The sequence below is a fragment of the Thermobia domestica genome, chromosome 2, assembly GCF_964235325.1.
Source record: "Thermobia domestica chromosome 2, izTheDome1.hap1.1, whole genome shotgun sequence".
NCBI classification, from domain to species: domain Eukaryota; kingdom Metazoa; phylum Arthropoda; class Insecta; order Zygentoma; family Lepismatidae; genus Thermobia; species Thermobia domestica.
Window position 1 is genome coordinate 41334558 of NC_137455.1, and position 12117 is coordinate 41346674.

At 30.2% G+C, this 12117-nt stretch overlaps 1 protein-coding gene across 1 annotated transcript in view; it reads left to right on the top strand.

The window, feature by feature from the left end:
* LOC145671501 (KH domain-containing, RNA-binding, signal transduction-associated protein 2-like) overlaps positions 1-12117 on the top strand; it is a 1003314-nt gene that overhangs the window by 811931 nt on the left and 179266 nt on the right. The window lies entirely within an intron of this gene.

Genomic DNA, 12117 nt, shown 5'->3' on the forward strand with positions numbered 1-12117 from the left:
AGATTGGTTTGGAGTGTCGAAAGGAAACGTTTGTCGATGAACATGGTTAAAGCAGAGCTTATAATTCGCTTTGAAAAATGAAATGAAATCTTTGAGTTTTACGTCCCACGTTTATGCCGGTTAGGCTAAAGGAGACGGTGATGGTGATTAATGAATGAAATGGTGGAATGAAGAAAGTGATAGGAAACGGGAGAACCCCGAGAAAACCCACGCACACGGTGTTTGTCCAGCACAAAGTTCACTTGGCGGGGATCGAACCCGGGACCCCAAGCACCAGAGGTGAACGCTCTACCACTGAGCCACCGCGGCCCTCTAATTAGCTTTGATATCGACCTGTCGTGCGATTTACTGAAGTGTTGAAGGCAGGGAAATTTACTGAACTTATCAAAACTGCTAAAGGTCAACAAAAGTACATTTTCAAGAGCGCAGCTAGCACTGTTTCATTGTCAGCTACATCTTCCAACTAAATAATACATCTAGTTTCAGTAAAGTACGCTAATGTGCAAAATTATTGTCGCATATCTAAAACAGTCTTCTTGTAAGAATATAATTTGATAATGATTTTGCAGGGTATTTTTAATACTGATACTATGTGTATAATCGAGAAATGTATATTTGTGGTAAATTTCATAGGAAATGAATTATAAATACGAAAATTAGAATGAGTAAAACAAAATGTTGCTAAATGGACAAGAAAGTTTTATTTTCGTTTTATTGTTCTTACTTACTTCTCTTTTGACATAAAATTTGGCACATACATGTCTTTGCCGATTATACACTTACTAACATTATAAGAAATACAGGCCGAATTCGTTACCAAATTATATTCCTACAACAACATATTTATAGACATGCGGCAAAAATTTTGGACATGAGTGTACGTAGGCATTATGAGACATTACCAGACGAAGTTGGTAAGACTTACTTTACAAGTATATTTTATGCATGCCATAATTATATTGCCAATTACATTTGCCTTCTGTTTTAAATACGATGTATTATTGATGGTAGAATACAAAAAAATACATGTGACGACTCAATCAAAATTGAAACAAGTAAATATAATAAATGCTTCAAAACTAACTAAAGTTATTAAATTCGAACTCCGAATCGCTTAGTTTTATGTGAAGTAATCACTTTCAGTTTGTTCACATTTTTGACGAGCGATGATGTCATACTCTTCAGAGTATACGTACCCCAGAAGAGTGTCCGGTATTTCAATTTTCAAAAGTCGGCAACCCTAAATAAATTACAAAGCTACTTAAATTTAATATCAATGTAGTAGGAGCTCATTGTCTTCTGAATGTCTGCTAGGAGAGTGATTCTATGTTGTAATATTCCAAACGCCACTAAAGAGGAGATAAAATCCAAGTTAGTTGAGCAATATGTCATACACGAAGCTCGTATTAAAAATTAGAAATCAGGTGAATTTGTTGGGACTCAAGTCACTTATTCTTACAGTCAGTTTGTCTGTTCTTCGTGGAAGTTGGATATCAGTGGCGTATTTACGATTTTGTTTCGGGGGTGGCTTTGCTAACTTTCGGGGGGAGGGCTTTGCCTGAAAATGTGAAAATTCTGCAAGATATTTCACATACTTTATTATAGTAAGTAAGATTTCGGGTGCTTAAGCCGGAAGCCCCCCTAAATACGCCACTGTTGGATATTATTGACTTTTGACCACTCACTGGTAATGCTCTGTTTGCAAGAGTTGATTGTTGGATATCGGAATGCGTGCAATCGCAAGTAGGCTCTATTCGAAGAGGCAATCGTGGACATCAGGATAGATTTCGTAGATGAAGGTCCGTAGATGAAAGATTTGACCGTATTGTTTTCTTAACGTTCATGTTGTAGTGTACAGCCTGGTCCAAGTTAGAATACGTGTCTGGTCTATTCCTCTCTGCTGAAGCAATTTGATGCTGTTCATCACCTGTCCCTCGGCTAGCTATTTGTGCATTTCTTACTACTTGTTGTTGTTAGATTTTATGCAGAAGCGAACGAACCACAAATTGTTGATTCTAGCACTTTCTCTTTGAATAGCGATTTAAAGAAGAGGACGGAGCTTATCTTTGGGTCGCTGAACTTCGGTGCTCTTACGATTTTTGTTCTAATACCTGTCGACAGACATACGGACATAGCTGCTCTTATAATTTTTGTTCTGATACCTGTCGACAGATATACGGACATAGCTGCTCTTATACTTTTTTTCTGATACCTGTCGACAAACATACGGACATAGCTGCTCTTATGATTTTTGTTCTGATACCTGTCGACAGATATACGGACATAGCTTCTCTTATGATTTTTGCTCTGATACCTGTCGACAGACATACGGACATAAGTAGGTATGGTGCTAAATGTAACCAAAACTGGGAGAGATAAACACAATAGAAACCTTTTGTATTTGTAATAGTGAAGCACCAGCGGGTTGCACCGCAGACAATGGGTAGATAGTATAGTTGTATAGAAATACACTATTGTTTAAATGACATATGATGACAGGTAATGGCTGCTGTACTATTGTATGTATAGTAGTGACACAAAAGAGAATAATAAAAGAGAAACCTTGGAAAACTTGTTGAACAATGGCAATTTGTTATAAAGAATAATAAAAGAGAAACCTTAGGAAAATTAATGAACAAGGGTAGTTTGTTATAAAGAATAATAAAAGAGAAACCTTGCAGGTGTATTTTTTAAAATAATAAAAGAGAAACCTTGGGAAAATTATTGAACAATGGTAAATTGTTATAAAGAAAGAATAAAGCTATAGAATACTTTGCAAGTGTATGTTTAAAATAATAAAAGAGAAACCTTGCAGGTGTATGTAAAGAATAATAAAAGAGAAACCTTGGGAAAATTAATGAACAAAGGGTATAAAGAAAGAATAATAAAAGAGAAACCTTGCAGCTGTATGTTTTAAAATAATAAAAAGAGAAACCTTGGGAAAATTAATGAACAAGGGTAGTTTGTTATAAAGAATAATAAAAGAGAAACCTTGCAGTTTTATGTAAAGAATAATAAAAGAGGAACCTTGCAGATGTATGCGTTAAAGAATAATAATTTAGGTGACGAACAATAGTGGGTTGTTATAAAGAAAAATAAGACTTTTTAACCGGGCGGTGGCGGAAACGCGAACGCGGCGCGGGGGGCGCGAACGGTTGGGCGCGGATGGTAATAAACTTGAAAATGAAGTAAAAGAAAGGATGATTTACCTTGAACGTATATATGAAAAGAATTTTGGGATTTTTGTTTTGTTAGTGCAAAGAACAGTTTTTATGTTTTTGTATTGTGTTATTAACATGCTTAAATATTGTTTTGAAAAGGAATAGGTGACTTGTATGAACTTGATGGTACTGGAGGACGCCATCTTGTTTGTTTGAACTGTTTAAATACGGGAGTTTTGGAAAATGTTGTATGTATTTTAGCTATGGCTGCTATACAGAAAGAAGATTTCGTGTATGCGGATGAAGAGACGATGTTTTCTCCGCCATGTGTGGAGAATAACCCGAAGACCGAGAATAGCAATTTATCGGTAAACGGTAGAGCAGACTCTCCAGAGAGTGTAAAAACTATTTATTTATCATCTTCGGATGATGACGATAATGATATTGAAGAAGATGAAGAATTTGTGGGAGGATCACCATCCTTATTATCGAGGACATCAAGGTTTTGGAGTTTGAATTGCCGCTGTAATAATTATAAAGTGGACACGAAGTGCATTGTGAAATCGATTAAAGAGTGGGAAACAGATAAAATGTTAATTTGTAGCGGATGTTATGAAAGTGTTAACAATCAAATGGCCGATGAGTGTTTATTCATGAGTGATGAAGAATTGGTGGAACGTGCCATATCAACTTTAATAGAGATAGAAGTTGAAGAACTGTTTTATACATATGCCAAATCGCATATAATAGGCATATGTACTCAAGAATTGTTTTATGAATTATACTATGATTTGGTTGAAGAAAGGGATAAGACATTTTTAACTGACGTAATTGAAATTTTTAGAATGAAAGAGAGAAAACATGTGTGAACTGATCTACAGATGAAAACTGAACTTTGTGTTTGTGTTTGTGTAAAGACATATAAAAGTGAAAGAAAGAATTAAATTTTAAACTTTTAACTATATATGTATACATATTACGTATTTTGAAAATTTTGTGTATCATGTAGTAAAGAACATATTAGTGAAGTTTGTGTTTTAAAAACTATAAGTGCATACTTACGTTTTAATAATAATATTTTTTGTGAACAATATTTATTTCATCATGATATTGGAACTTTTGCTGTAGGATATTTATCCAACAATATAACTTTGAATGATTTATTAGAAGAACATGATAGTGAAATTTTAAGTATAAACTTTACACGCGAAACGCGTGAACACCAAATTTGTTGTTACGTTTTTTGTTAGAAAACAAGATGCAACCTTTTATTGTAAAGATGCAGAAAAATCACTTGGATTAAAAATATTTTTGTAATATCTAAAAATTTTTATAACATTAATTGTATTGTATACAAAGAAGAAGTAATTATTAATATTTTATGTATTAATTGATAATAACATGAAGTTTTTTTGTTAATGTAATTTTATTGTATTGTATTGTGATGAAAATATAAAGAAATAAACTTTTGCATTATAATAATTTTTATTGTTTTTCTTTTTAAAATGGTTAATGAAATAAATAATTAGAAAAATTTGAAAATGATTGCAAGTAACATTTGTTTGATATTTATTTTCTTTTGCATTTACTTATATTATTTCACAATTAGTATTGTTTCATACGTTTGCATTTTTTTAATTTTTCATAATATTATTTTACATTTTAAGAAACTATTTAAAGATAAATAGAAATAATAATAAAATATATACGTATATAAAAGTTTAATACTTAAATAATTTATGTTAAAAAGAAATGATTTTTGAAAATACTAAATTACTTGAACACTTTGTATTACCGTGTTAAAAATTGCAAAGGAAACTTTACATTTGTATTCTATCGTTTGTTTTGGATAAACTTTTTTTGTATTATGTAAAAATGTTTGGAGAATTTCTTTTATTAACTGAACTGTTTATTTTTAAAGTTACGTATTATCAACAGAATTGTTTTACGAAAAGTATTTATTTATTTAACTTTGCGCATTAAATTGCACAAACATGTTGTGTGAACTAATAAAATTGATTTGAAAATAATAAAATGTGCAAAACATATATTAATATTTATTGTGTTTTGGATATACAACACAATTTTATTTTGTTTGATGTTAGTACACTTTTAAAATACATGTAAACATACATACATACCTGCATAATGAAAAGCAAAACATATGTCGCAGTTGGAAGCTCTGTTAGCCAATGGAAACTATGTTTACCAATGGAGAGTAAAATACCAACTTATAATACGCATGCGCATTCGTTAAAAGTTTATACGCATGCGCAAATTTATTTATAAAAGGAAAACACATAATGCGGTTGAAAGCTGTGCTAACCAATGGAAAGTAAATACTAAGTTTGTAATACGCATGCGCATTTGTTAAAAGTTTTTACGCATGCGCAAATTTATTTATGTATACATAAGAAGAATACTTAAATAGAATAGTATTTTTGAAGATGTGTAGTAGAAAAGTATCCCATTCCGAGTATATTTCGCCACGAGAGAAAGAACTTAAACTTATTAATAGGAAAAAAGTTATTTGTGAAGTGAAATTATTATATCCTAATGAAGAACATTGTAATTCGTTTAGAAGATTTTATCGAAATGATGATGAAATACAATTTGAAAAAGTGTATCCAAATACAGATATTGAAATTCGTGAATTAGATATTGTAAACTGTAAGTGCAATTGGTTTAAAGTAAGTAAGTTGTGCATAAAAGAACTCTTTGAAAATTATAAACTGAATGAACCACTACTTTGTTCTGCATGTTCATTAAGAATACCAGATGAGCGCCTTCATTTATGTTTATTAGCATATAATAATCGATTGAAACGTGCTGTGTGGGAATTTGTAATTAAGAAGACAACTCGTGACATAGTGTTTAAACTGTATTTGAAGAAACATTGTTTAGACGATAATTACAAACAAAACAAAACGCTTTTAAATAGATTTAATTTATCATATGAATCACTTACATTTTGTGATACTTATATTTCTGAGTTAGTGGAAGTGTTTTTAAAAAGTGACAAAAATGTCTACAGGAATCAGACCGTGTCTGTATAATTGCACTTCTTTTTTTGTGAATGAACAGTGTGTGTTGGATTGTATTTCAAGATGGAATCCAGAATATAAACTTGTATGTGAAGGGTGTTTCGAAAACTCTCATATTATAGAACACCATGATTGTATTACTGGTGACTATGAAATGATGTGCTTTAATGCGTGGCGTGTTATGGTACGAGGGCGTACTTTTGATGAACTGTATGAAATTTTTTCATCATATCATGATATTGAAATAGATGATTGGACCTTTATTTATATGTTATATAATATTTTATTAAACAAAAGTTATGTTGATTTAATTACAGAGCTTTTCTTAGAAAAAGATTTTGCTTACAATTTTTATAATTTTTAATTTGTTTGATGTATTAGTGAAATAAGTAAACGAAGTAAAAGTTATACATTGTAAATATAGTAAATTTGAAAACAATACTTATTATAATTTTAGTATGATGAAATTGTTTACATGTACATGAATTTAAAATTAAAATAGAATATAACATTACATATTTATTTATATTATACACCTTGCAACAATTTTTATTTATATGTAATCAGTTTTAAATTATGTGAAAAATAAAAATATTATTTCTATAAAATTATTTTTGTTATTTTTTATTTTTTTAAATACCTAGTTTGTAATTTTTGTACGCACAAATAGTTTGTAATGTTATGTGCAAACGGATTTAGTTGTAATTTGCATGCATTGGAATTTATCTTGCATTATTTTATAATTGTGAAAAAATTGAAATACATAATTATTTTAATATCATTTTAATACATTAAGTAAATTATATAAAAAAAATGAAATAACATTTGTAAAGAAAAAAAGAATAAAATAATCATGTTTGAAATACATAGAAAAAAACTTTTGAAAGGAAAGTAGAAAAGAACTATTGTTTATATTAATACTTTAATATGATAAGAAGAATTTTTTAACATCGAGTTTGTTTTTTAGTATACGCAAATATTGTTAGGACAAGTTTTCTAGAATGACTTTTTAGTATGCAAGAGAATATTTATTAATGAAAAAATAAGAAAGTTTATGGAAAACTGTATTATGAACGTTATTGGTTTATGCTATTGATATTTTCGTTAACAGTTTATTTTAATATTTCCCTAAAAGTATAACACTAGTGAAAACAAAAAAGATTTTTTAGTAAACATGTACTACAAATGCCAAAAGTTATAAAGTTGAAATTGCATACTACACAGTAATAAAAATACTGAAAAAAGTATTGATCATTTGGTACCTAAAGACAGTTTTCATGGTGGAATGTTTTAATGCGTTGTACAAATGTACCAGCGAAGAGTTTGTGTCATATTATGATGTTATCAGTTTTTACCCCTGGGTAATGACACGTAAACCTATAATTTACAAGGGGCCTGACTTTCCACAAGTGCAAAGTATTCATGGATTAGTGAAATGTACGTCCCAAAGACTTATATTTTCCAATTTTACCATATACATGTAATGAACGCCTTTTGTTTGGGTTATGTCGTACGTGTATGGAACAAAGTGACAACAATTGCATCCATAATGATGCCAGGCGTGTCCTTACTGGTACATACTGTACTCCTGAACTTTATGTAGCTTTAGATCTCGAATACAAAATTCTACAAATTATCCGGATCAGAAAATAATCTGTTTAAAGATTATGTCAATTCCTTCGTAAAAATGAAACAGGAGTCTTCAGGATTTCCTAGCTGGTGCAAAAGTAAACAAGATCAAGAGAAATATATTGCAGACTATTATGTTTATGAATGCATTCAGTTAACGGAAAATAACATTGAATCAAATCCTGGTCTAAGATATATTTCCAAAATATTCCTCAATTCCTTATATGGCAAATGGGGACAAAGAACAGATTTATCTCAATCTGTAATTGTAGATACTCGAGAAAAAATTTTTAAGTTATCTATGGGCACCACAATATGAGGTACAAACTGTATTGCCTATTGGAGAGCTGCATCTCATTGTATTATATAAAAACATTGAAAACAAAAACAAACCAAGGAAATTTTCCAATGTTGTCCTTGCAGCCTTTATCACCTCTTGGGCGCGTCTAAAACTTTACGACTTACTAACAGCTATAGATCCTGAGCGTGTATTGTACTGCGACACTGATAGTATTATGTTTGTGCAGCGACGTAATGAAAAGCCTCCACTTTCTTTGGGTTCCTATTTAGGTCAGTTAACTAATGAAGTTCCTGATGGCTGGGAAATTGATGCATTTATAGGCTTAGGACCAAAAAGTTATGCCTATAAAATAAAAGAAGTTCGAACAGGGAAAGTAGATTATGTATTTAAAATTAGCGGAATAACTTTAAATCATCGTACACGACAAGAAATTAACTTTGATCATTTTTATCAACTAGTTCGGGATAAAGCTGAGAAAAAACAGTTACACAATCCAGGAAGAATTGTTCGTAAGCCTGGGTTTGTCATCGTATCCAAGTCTGAAACTAAAACACATCAAAAAGTTCAAAATAAAAGACGACGATTAAATCATAAGAGTATTACTGACTATAGAACATTGCCATATGGTTATCAAAGTATTAAGTGCGTGAAATGAATGGTATTCTGTATATATGTAAATAGTGAACTGTCTAAAGGTAGCAGCATGTTATAACATGTTCATAATATCATCAAATATGTCCATAAGTTTTCCTATCTGTTGGTACTTGTACGTATATATAATGTAAATATCTTATTTAAATATATTTATATATGTATATCAATACGCCAATATTGGAAAATAGAATATTGTAGAGTATATAAATACAATAAAGCGTTACAATTTATAATAATATGTTTTATTTCTCCAAACAAATATTCATATAATACGAAGTATCTGTATTCTATATAAGATAAAGGAAGAATACCTATGCTTCATATAAGGTTATTTATACGTATATATCATATTTTATGTTCCTACAATAAATTATCCCAAGTTGGAAACCATAATGATGGCATAATGTCTTCTACAAAGTAAAGAGCATCTTAGAAGTAAGTAAGTAAAGGATTAGAATACTGTAGTGAAAAGATATCTATATGTAAATGGGTTATACCACAGTGATTTTGTTTGTGCTTCAAATAACACTAGAACATTTTTGGTATGCTCACATTTTTGCGGAACATATTTGGTATGCTCACACATTTTAGTATTTTTCGGAACATATTTGGTATGCTCACACGAAGTGTTCGAGTAATTTATTACGAGAGGTTAAATATATAAGGAGATTGCTTAGCAAACGATCCAATGAATATTACGAGAGGTTAAATAAATAATGAGTTTGCACCGCAATTTTTATATTTTCACAATCAAATTTAACAACGAGTTTGCACAGCAAACGAACCAACAAACAAAAAAATTAACAACGAAGTTCTTGCAGAACTGAATAATTGCCTAACAAAAAACAATAACTAGTTTAAACCAGTTTAAACACCTGCGTACGAGACTACAAAAAAAACGAAATGCTTTTGGGTTCGAGATTACAAAAAAACGAAATGCGTTTGGGTACGAGATTACAAAACGAAATGCGTTTGGGTACGAGATTACAAAACTAAATGTGCTTGGGTACGAGATTACAAACTGTGTTACATCGTGTACAAGTAATAGTGTTATACTTCATGTTAATATTATAATTATTTTTGACGGTAATTAAATTATATTTAATGCTAAGTATACATATACTACACATGTACGGTAATTAATGATACATTTTTATGTTTATGTTCGGTTATGTTTGGAACCGTTTGTGTAATACATGTATAAACTCTTACATGTACACAAATTGTAAATAAACTCTTATGTTTATGTTCGGCAATGTTCGGGAAACTTCGGTTAAGTTCGGAACCATTCGTGTGGTACATTAACCAATATGTACAAAATTGTGGATACATTTTTGTTTGTTCGGCAATGTTTGTAAAACTTCGGTTAAGTTCGTGTTAACTTGTTTAAATTTTTAATTATTAGTGTTTTAAAAATAACGTTTACTACATTAATTGTAAATATTTTTAATGTTATTACATTTCATTAATGCAAAGGAAACACATTAAAATTCATCCGCCATGTTTGTTTCTTGAAACAACGCCATTTGTACCATAACATTCACATTAGTGTGTATAAGACTGTGCGTATGTGTACATGTACCATAGCAAGTTACCGAGTGTTGTTTGTTTTTTACAACCGGCAATACCCCGCGCAGTTTCCGGGCGGTAATATTTTACGCTTCCCGCGTCGCGAAAACCTTTCTCCGGGCGCAAATACCGCGCGGCGCGCACCGGTTGCGGTAAAAAACGCGCGAAAATGGTATTTATTTTAGTAATATCATTTATTTTATTTATTTATATAAAAATATATCTTTTAATAAGTATATTCCCAAAGTTTCAAAAAAATCAACGCCATATTGTTTATGTAAATTCATTAAATTTTTATTTTTAATTTACAATGTTCTAAGCTATATAGTAATGTTCGTTAGGTCCTAACGATTAAGAAAATACCTTTCTTTACTTTCTACGACCAATAGTTTGCCGTAAAAAGCGAAAAAATAAAAAACTGTACTTTTTGAACACCCGGTATATAAATTTCAAAAAAAAGTGTTCAAGTTTATCATGTAGGGTGTCTTTCTATATAGATTTCGACCTGATAAATCGATTTCTGTTGTCCATTTTCACCTACGATGAACAGTTTACGGGATATGTGCATTGAAAATTATTTTAAAGTTACATTGTTCTAATCTGTATAGTAGTGTTCCTTAGGTCCTAACGATTAAGAAAATACTTTTCTTTTGTTTCTACGACCAATAGTTTGCCGTAAAAAGCGAAAAAATAAAAAACTGTACTTTTTGAACATCCGGTATATAAATTTCAAAAAAATAAAAATTGTTCAAGTTTATCATGTAAGGTGTCTTTCTATATAGATTTCGACCTGATAAATCGATTTCTATAATCCGTTTTCACCTACGATGAATAGTTTACGAGATATGACCATTTAAAATTATTTTAAAGTTATATTGTTCTAATTTGTATAGTAGTGTTCCCTAGGTCCTAACGATTAAGAAAATACTTTTCTTTTGTTTCTACGACCAATAGTTTGCCGTAAAAAGCGAAAAAATAAAAAACTGTACTTTTTGAACACCCGCTATATAAATTTCAAAAAAATAATAAGTGTTCAAGTTTATCATGTAAGGTGTCTTTCTATATAGATTTCGACCTGATAAATCGATTTCTGTAATCCATTTTCAGTTCCGAAAAATACTAAAATGTGTGAGCATACCAAATATGTTCCGCAAAAATGTGAGCATACCAAAAATGTTCTAGTGTTATTTGAAGCACAAACAAAATCACTGTGGTATAACCCATTTACATATAGATATCTTTTCACTACAGTATTCTAATCCTTTACTTACTTACTTCTAAGATGCTCTTTACTTTGTAGAAGACATTATGCCATCATTATGGTTTCCAACTTGGGATAATTTATTGTAGGAACATAAAATATGATATATACGTATAAATAACCTTATATGAAGCATAGGTATTCTTCCTTTATCTTATATAGAATACAGATACTTCGTATTATATGAATATTTGTTTGGAGAAATAAAACATATTATTATAAATTGTAACGCTTTATTGTATTTATGTACTCTACAATATTCTATTTTCCAATATTGGCGTATTGATATACATATATAAATATATTTAAATAAGATATTTACATTATATATACGTACAAGTACCAACAGATAGGAAAACTTATGGACATATTTGATGATATTATGAACATGTTATAACATGCTGCTACCTTTAGACAGTTTACTATTTACATATATACAGAATACCATTCATTTCACGCACTTAATACTTTGATAACCATATAGCAATGTTCTATAGT